The following is an 8,027-nucleotide window of genomic DNA, read 5'->3' on the forward strand; positions in this document are numbered from 1 at the left end:
GCATTTAGGATTCAAGGAAGAGTTTAAAGAGTTACTTGACGAAGAGTACTATGGTAAAGGAGGATTACCAAAAGTGTTTATTGAAAAGAAATACGTTGGTGGAGTTGAGAAAATTCAGAAACTTCATGATGACAAGAAGCTTGAGAAATTGCTTGATTTTTGTGAAAGGATTGATGACATTGAAGGATGTCAGGCTTGTGCTGATATAAAGTTTGTTCCTTATGAAACATGTTATGGAAGTTGTAAAATCTACTATGAAGGTGATTATGAAGAAGATGATAATTGCGAGGTTGGTGGGTGAGTGTGGATTCCAAAGGTGTTCTCATTGCCGCCTATAATATGTTTCATGTGTTGTTTCTAGTTCCATATTTCATTTTGACATTTAACAATGAAAATGGCCTAAGTTAATTGTTAATTGTTTGCCTTTAATATCTTTTGAGTCAATGATAAGAAAAAAATATAAAAGAAAATTAAGTTCGGGAGGCATTTTGCACATAAGTGCAAAACTTCAGGGGTATTTACAAAACATCATATTGACTAACAAAATAATTTGACGGAGATGGTAAATTGATTAGCGTTGTAATTTCAGGGGTAATTGAAGTTTTGTTAATTTCAGAAACAAAATTTCAGGGTATTTACTCAATAAATTTCTAAAACACATTCACTCTAAAAAAACAAACACGTTCCCTTTCAAACCTACATCCGTCGCTGTCGCACACGCCAATTTGTCATAGAAATTTAAGATGTTCAATCCGGCGAAGAACCTTGATCGATCTACATCTCCACGGGGAGAGCCTCAAATTCTCGTTGATGCTCAGTCCGAAAAGTTTATCAGAACCTTACATTTCGATTCATGCAATTTTTCTCTCTCCAATACAAGCAAATTTCGAATATGCGTTTCTTCAGTAAGAACCCTACTTTTTGTACTTTCACCTCAATTTCATCTTCTATCTTACTTTCTTGGAATCCTTCATCTCTATGTTACTTTCTTTGAATTGCAGTGAAAGTATGAATTATAGCTTTTGTTACTTGTCCAATTCATTTCTATTCAATGTTGAAATTCCTTTTGGAGCCAACGATGGATGCACATAGGGAGAAATGGGGGCAGCTGACCCCACTTGATTTATTTTAAATGAACTAGTAATTAATTATTTCAATATTTTGGTGAAAAATAATGAGTAGTTTTGATAGGTTGACCCCACATGAAGTAGACTAAAGTCTCCACAACATGACAATTTTCATTCGCCCAAATAAATATTTCTTCATCTACGACAGTATGAAAAACTTCATTATTATGGAAGTGTATACCTCCTTCTCAAGGTATCTCCCTGTTTCTAAATCTCTCTTCTTCTCTCTTTTTTTATTTTTTATTTTTTATTAGAACCGAGTGATGAGACAAAATATAAGTTTCTCCCTACATTCATATTTTTGTCTTGTATTGTGTTATTGTTATTTGACATTGAGAAATGATATTTGAACAACCATTTTTTACAACTTTTTGTGACAACTTTCTCTCTCATACTCACATTATCTTTTTACTTTCTCTCTCTATTGCTTTAGATTTTGTGCCACTACCTCATTTCCTTGGAAAAATTTTGGTTGTCACAAAAGTTGTCACATATATAGATGTTCAAATAACACAACTCTTTGACATTTGCGGTCTCAATTTTTATAAAGTTTTAAATTTTGTGCTTGTATTAGAATCAAATGCACAATAATAGTAGGGATATTATTCTCAATGATTGTTTGATCTCTCACACACACACAATAACATTTACAACACTTTTAAAACTTAAAGACAGTGTGTTGAGCAATTATATAAAAACATTAAGTTGTCTTCAATTAATAAGTATACAATAGTATAATTATTGTTATCTCTAACTTTTTCAATATACACAGTCATTATTTTATCACTTAAGTCTTAATTTATTTTTTATAAATATTTATAATATGAGAAATGCTATTTCTAGTGAGAGAATGTCAAGCAAATACACCACGACAATAGCGGACTAGTTTTAATTTGAGGTTTATTTCTTGACTTCTGTTTTTTCCGTAAACACCTCCTTGTATTTTGCCAAACAGCAAATTGTGATTGGTTAGTTTTGATTCGCTATGTTTTCTTTCACATTATATACCATCACTCTTATATTATTTGACCCCACTTATTTAAATTTCTGGATCCAGCATGTGTTAGTTGTTGTTATGCTGCCTCATACTTTAGAGAACTATTAAGTTAGGGTCTGTTGGGATAAGTAGCTTATTTGGATGAAATTAAAGTGTTTCATGAGAGCATTACAAGTGTAGCATATTTGCTAAATTCTAATCGTAAGTTGAAAATAAGCTGAAAAATGCTTATGGAATCGTAAGTTGTGGTGCTAGCTATTAGTTCAATTGTATGTGTGAATTTATAATGTAATAAAATCTAAAGGAGAATTAGAAATAAATGACATATTTCTAAACAAGATTTAAAACCTGTAGAACGTTCCAATTTGTAATCCCAACATGATGACCTCTAGAGGAAAAAGACTACAGAGGAACTATTCGAGTTTGGTGCTTTTTCTTACTATTTTCTTTAACAGTGTTGAGATAAGGCCTATTTATTTAATCACTCATAAAAGGGATTTTAATCATAATGACTATATCATTCAAACTTGTGGCAATATAAGGTATATTTGTTTATGCTTTTGGAAAGGTGATTTAAATTTTTTGAAATAATTGGTTTATATTTAGAAATTAATTTTTTGCTTGATTGATATTATAAAAGCACTTGTATAGTTAAGTAATTATAGTTGTATTCTTTAACCACATCCAAATTGCTGATTTGAATATTCACTATGCCCATTTTATTGTTTCAGTGTCCGGTTCATAAATTAATTTTGGTTCTAGAGTCAAAGCAATTTCTCTCAAATCATATTTCATTTTCAAATGTAGGAGCCAGAGCAGAGATAGTGAAAATTCAGCATTGTGTGATATGCCACAATCAATCCATTTTCATTTAATAAACTTCCACCAAATATTTTACTCTTGCTGCATGATCCTTTCTTTTATTAGCCATATTTAGTTGATGCTTTAATCACAAGCGTGAAAGGGAAAGAACACAAAGAATGAACAAATGTCACTTTGTGAACTATCCTTCATGTTTCTACATCATCTAATATCTAAGACACATGGCCAATACATGGATCGATTCTTGCCGTCACATATGCATAGATCTAGTAGTAAGTACTTCGGATGTGACATTACTAATATTGAATAAAATCTGTTGAACCTAGGAGGTAACTATTTAAATAATTAAGGAAACAAGGAAATAAGTTGTAGCCTAGTAAAACCATTTCCCTTAAACCCTTGGCAAGGTAGACGCTGATAGGGCTTCCTGTTTGTAGAACTACCAAGTGCGAGAGAAAGATAATGCGCTATGAGTGTCCTAAGATTCATAGATGGGTAGACCTATGGAACCTCGACCTTCATTGCCTTGGGAAATGGTGTAAAGCCAACATAAAGTCTATGTTTTCAATTACCTTTGAGGTGGTAAGACCCCACACGTAGGGATCATTGTGTGACCAATAGGTGCAACCAAACATTGGAGGGATAGACTTAGTCAACCGAGAAGTATAGACCCAACACGTAAGGATCACCGTGTGATCAGTAGGTACAACTTGACGACCAATTAGGTTAGTAACGTCCCAACAACCTCATTACTTATAAAGTATACCTAATATAAATGAACGCGACATGACTATTATTTAATATCCAACAATATAAATGGGGTGGAGGAGATTCGAAAAATCATAACTGTTGGAACAAAATGTGTTTCACAATGAACCTTATTAAGTTTTGATGATAACAAGGTATTAAAAATTGTCAATTGGTTATTACTAATTATTGTTCAAGTGTACAGGACCAAAGGCTACTCAAGTTATTTCAATAGGTCTTGGAAGAACAATGGAAAGAAAAAGAAATTCTGAGCATCTGAAGAAAACTGCTCCTGAAGCTGAAGTGCTTCTGAAGTAATGACGTCATCAGAAGCAGAAGGTCTTCAGAAGCAAAAGTTTTCATCAGAAGCAATATCTTCACCAGAAGCTACGTTTGATCCTTTAATCAAACTGAAGATTCAAAGTAGCTGATTCTCAATTCAGTCTTATCCAAGAAGAACGAAGAATTGAAAGGGAGGTATCAACGGATATATGGATAGCACTGAGCACTTGTCTCTCTTTAATAGAGTTGACAAAGTACAAGTGTACAACCACTACCTCCACTACTCTGTTTTCTGTCTACGCTACAAGACAAAACAACAGCCATGCCTGCAGAATTTGTACACTCAAGATGGGAATGAATTTGAAGCTTATTCTTCAAAGGACTACACCTAAATCAGGCAAAGAATCACTGGTGGATAATCAAAGGATTTCAAACGACTCTTTAGACGTGCTGATTATCTCAACGTCTCTTTCACGCCTCTATATAAAGGATGAAGACTTGAAGATTAAAACAGAGATACATAAGTTCAAAAGCGCCAAAACTCTGTCAATTTGATTTTACAAAGCACACTGAATTTCTGCACTGATTTGATACATCTTAGAAATTCAAAGTCTAGAGTCTTTTCTGTATTGTATTGTGAACACCACTGATTGTATATCAAGTGTTCAATTCAAACTCAATTCTCTGTATTTTTGTTTGATTAGAAGTCTCTTGCCTGCGTGCTTGAGCATTAGAAGTCTCTTGCTTAGTGCTTGAGCATTGGAAGACTCTTGCGTGTGTGCTTGAGCATTTTTGTGAAGTCTCATATTTAGAAAGTATTGAGCAGTTGTAATCTTTGTGATTATAGTGAAATCTCCTTGGAAGTGCAAGGGGGACTGGACTACTTCCGTGTTGTGGAAGGAACCAGGATAACTGCTTGTGTCTTTGTCTTTCTTTTCTCTGCTCTGTTCTTTTCCGCTGCAATCTGACTCTGATCATTTCATCAGAAGCAATCAAACTGCTTCTGAAGTTTTATCAGAAGAAGTATTTTTAAGAGAAAAAGAAAACACAATTCAACCCCCCCTTCTTGTGTTTTTCACCTTCAATTGGTATCAGAGCTTGCTCTGTTATCACAGCACTTAACCGTGTTACAGTTCAAGATCTATTAGAAAAACATGTCTGGAGATGAGGAATCAGTTACTACAAAATACACAAGTGTCAAGCATGACTATGATACTGCTGACAAGAAAACAGACTCTGGAAAAGCTCCAAAGTTTAATGGAGATCCAGAACAGTTTTCATGGTGGAAAACTAATATGTACAGCTTTATCATGGGATTGGATGAAGAGTTATGGGACATACTGGAAGATGGAGTTGATGATCTGGATTTGGATGAAGAAGGAGCTGCTATAGACAGAAGAATACATACTCCTGCTCAGAAGAAGCTTTATAAGAAACACCACAAGATAAGAGGAATCATTGTGGCTTCTATACCTCGCACCGAATACATGAAAATGAGTGACAAATCTACTGCGAAGGCTATGTTTGCTTCTCTATGTGCAAACTTTGAAGGCAGCAAGAAAGTAAAAGAAGCTAAAGCTTTGATGCTAGTTCATCAGTATGAACTTTTCAGAATGAAGGATGATGAGAGTATAGAAGAAATGTACTCAAGATTTCAAACTTTAGTTTCTGGATTGCAAATACTGAAGAAAAGCTATGTTGCTTCTGATCATGTTAGTAAGATTTTGAGAAGCTTACCTTCAAGATGGAGACCCAAAGTAACTGCTATTGAGGAAGCTAAGGATCTAAATACTTTAAGTGTTGAAGATCTTGTTAGCTCACGCAAAGTGCATGAAATGAGTTTAAATGAGCATGAAACCTCTAAGAAGAGTAAATCCATTGCTTTACCATCTAAAGGAAAGACCTCAAAATCTTCCAAAGCCTACAAAGCCAGTGAATCTGAAGAAGAATCACCTGATGGAGATTCTGATGAAGATCAATCTGTAAAGATGGCTATGCTGTCCAACAAGCTTGAGTATCTGGCAAGGAAGCAGAAGAAATTTTTGAGCAAGAGAGGTAGCTACAAGAACTTCAAGAAAGAAGATCAGAAGGGATGCTTCAATTGTAAGAAGCCTGGTCATTTCATTGCTGATTGCCCTGATCTTCAGAAGGAGAAGTTTAAAGGCAAATCCAAGAAATCAAGCTTCAACTCCAGTAAATTCAGAAAGCAAATCAAAAAGAGCTTGATGGCGACCTGGGAAGATTTGGATAGTGAATCTGATTCTGATAAAGAAGAAGCTGATGATGATGCTAAGGCAGCCATGGGGTTAGTGGCAACAGTATCATCAGAAGCAGTATCAGAAGCTGAATCAGATTCAGAAGATGAAAATGAGGTATATTCCAAAATCCCTAGACAAGAACTTGTTGATTCTCTAAAAGAACTTTTATCACTGTTTGAACACAGAACCAATGAGTTGACAGATTTAAAAGAAAAATATGTTGATTTGATGAAACAACAAAAGTCAACTCTATTGGAACTGAAAGCTTCTGAAGAAGAACTCAAAGGGTTTAACCTCATATCAACAACATATGAAGATAGACTCAAGAGTCTTTGTCAGAAGCTACAAGAAAAATGTGATAAAGGTTCAGGCAATAAACATGAGATTGCCTTGGATGATTTTATTATGGCTGGAATAGACAGAAGCAAAGTTGATTCTATGATCTACAGCACATACAAGAACAAAGGCAAAGGGATTGGATATTCTGAGGAGAAATCCAAAGAATAGAGTCTCAAGAGCTACTGTGATTGTATCAAGGATGGATTGAAATCCACCTTTGTGCCTGAAGGTACAAATGCTGTAACTGCTGTTCAGTCAAAACCTGAAGCTTCTGGTTCACAGGCTAAGATCACATCAAAGCCAGAAAACCTTAAGATCAAGGTAATGACAAAATCTGATCCTAAGAGTCAAAAGATTAAAATTCTGAAAAGATCAGAACCTGTTCATCAGAATCTGATTAAACCAGAATCTAAAATCCCAAAACAAAAGGATCAGAAGAACAAAGCAGCTACTGCTTCTGAGAAAACAATACCAAAAGGTGTCAAACCTAAAGTATTGAATGATCAGAAGCCACTCAGCATTCACCCTAAGGTACAAGGGAGGAAAAGTAAAACCTCCAAAACTAACCCAAAAGGACCCATGAAGATATGGGTACCTAAATCTGAATTGGCCAAAAATGCAGGTGTGCTTAAGGGCAAGAGAGAAACAAAGGTCATGGTACCTAGACAGCGGATGTTCAAGGCACATGACTGGAGAGAAAGCTTTGTTCCTTACCCTTACAATGAAAGATGGAGGAGAAGTGAAGTTTGGTGGCAACCAAACTGGAAAGATCATTGGTACAGGTACTATTGGTAATTCCTCCATCTCAATTAATAATGTGTGGCTAGTAGATGGTCTGAAGCATAACCTATTGAGCATTAGTCAATTTTGTGACAATGGGTATGATGTAACGTTCAGTAAGACCAACTGCACACTAGTCAACAAGGATGACAAATCCATTACATTCAAGGGAAAGAGAGTTGAGAATGTCTATAAAATAAATTTCTCTGATCTGGCTGATCAGAAGGTAGTTTGCCTTCTGTCAATGAATGATAAAAAATGGGTATGGCATAAAAGGTTGGGACATGCTAATTGGAGATTAATTTCTAAAATTAGCAAGTTACAACTGGTCAAAGGATTGCCTAACATTGATTATCATTCAGATGCACTTTGTGGTGCATGTCAGAAAGGGAAAATTGTGAAAAGTTCTTTCAAATCTAAAGACATTGTATCAACCTCCAGACCCTTAGAATTACTCCATATTGATCTTTTTGGTCCAGTTAACACTGCATCTTTATATGGAAGTAAATATGGATTAGTCATTGTTGATGATTACAGCAGATGGACTTGGGTAAAATTCATTAAAAGTAAAGACTATGCATGTGAAGTGTTTAGCAGCTTCTGCACTCAAATACAATCTGAAAAAGAATTGAAAATTTTGAAAGTCAGAAGTGATCATGGTGGAGAATTTGAAAA

The sequence above is a fragment of the Medicago truncatula genome, chromosome 2 (assembly GCF_003473485.1).
Source record: "Medicago truncatula cultivar Jemalong A17 chromosome 2, MtrunA17r5.0-ANR, whole genome shotgun sequence".
NCBI classification, from domain to species: Eukaryota; Viridiplantae; Streptophyta; class Magnoliopsida; order Fabales; family Fabaceae; genus Medicago; species Medicago truncatula.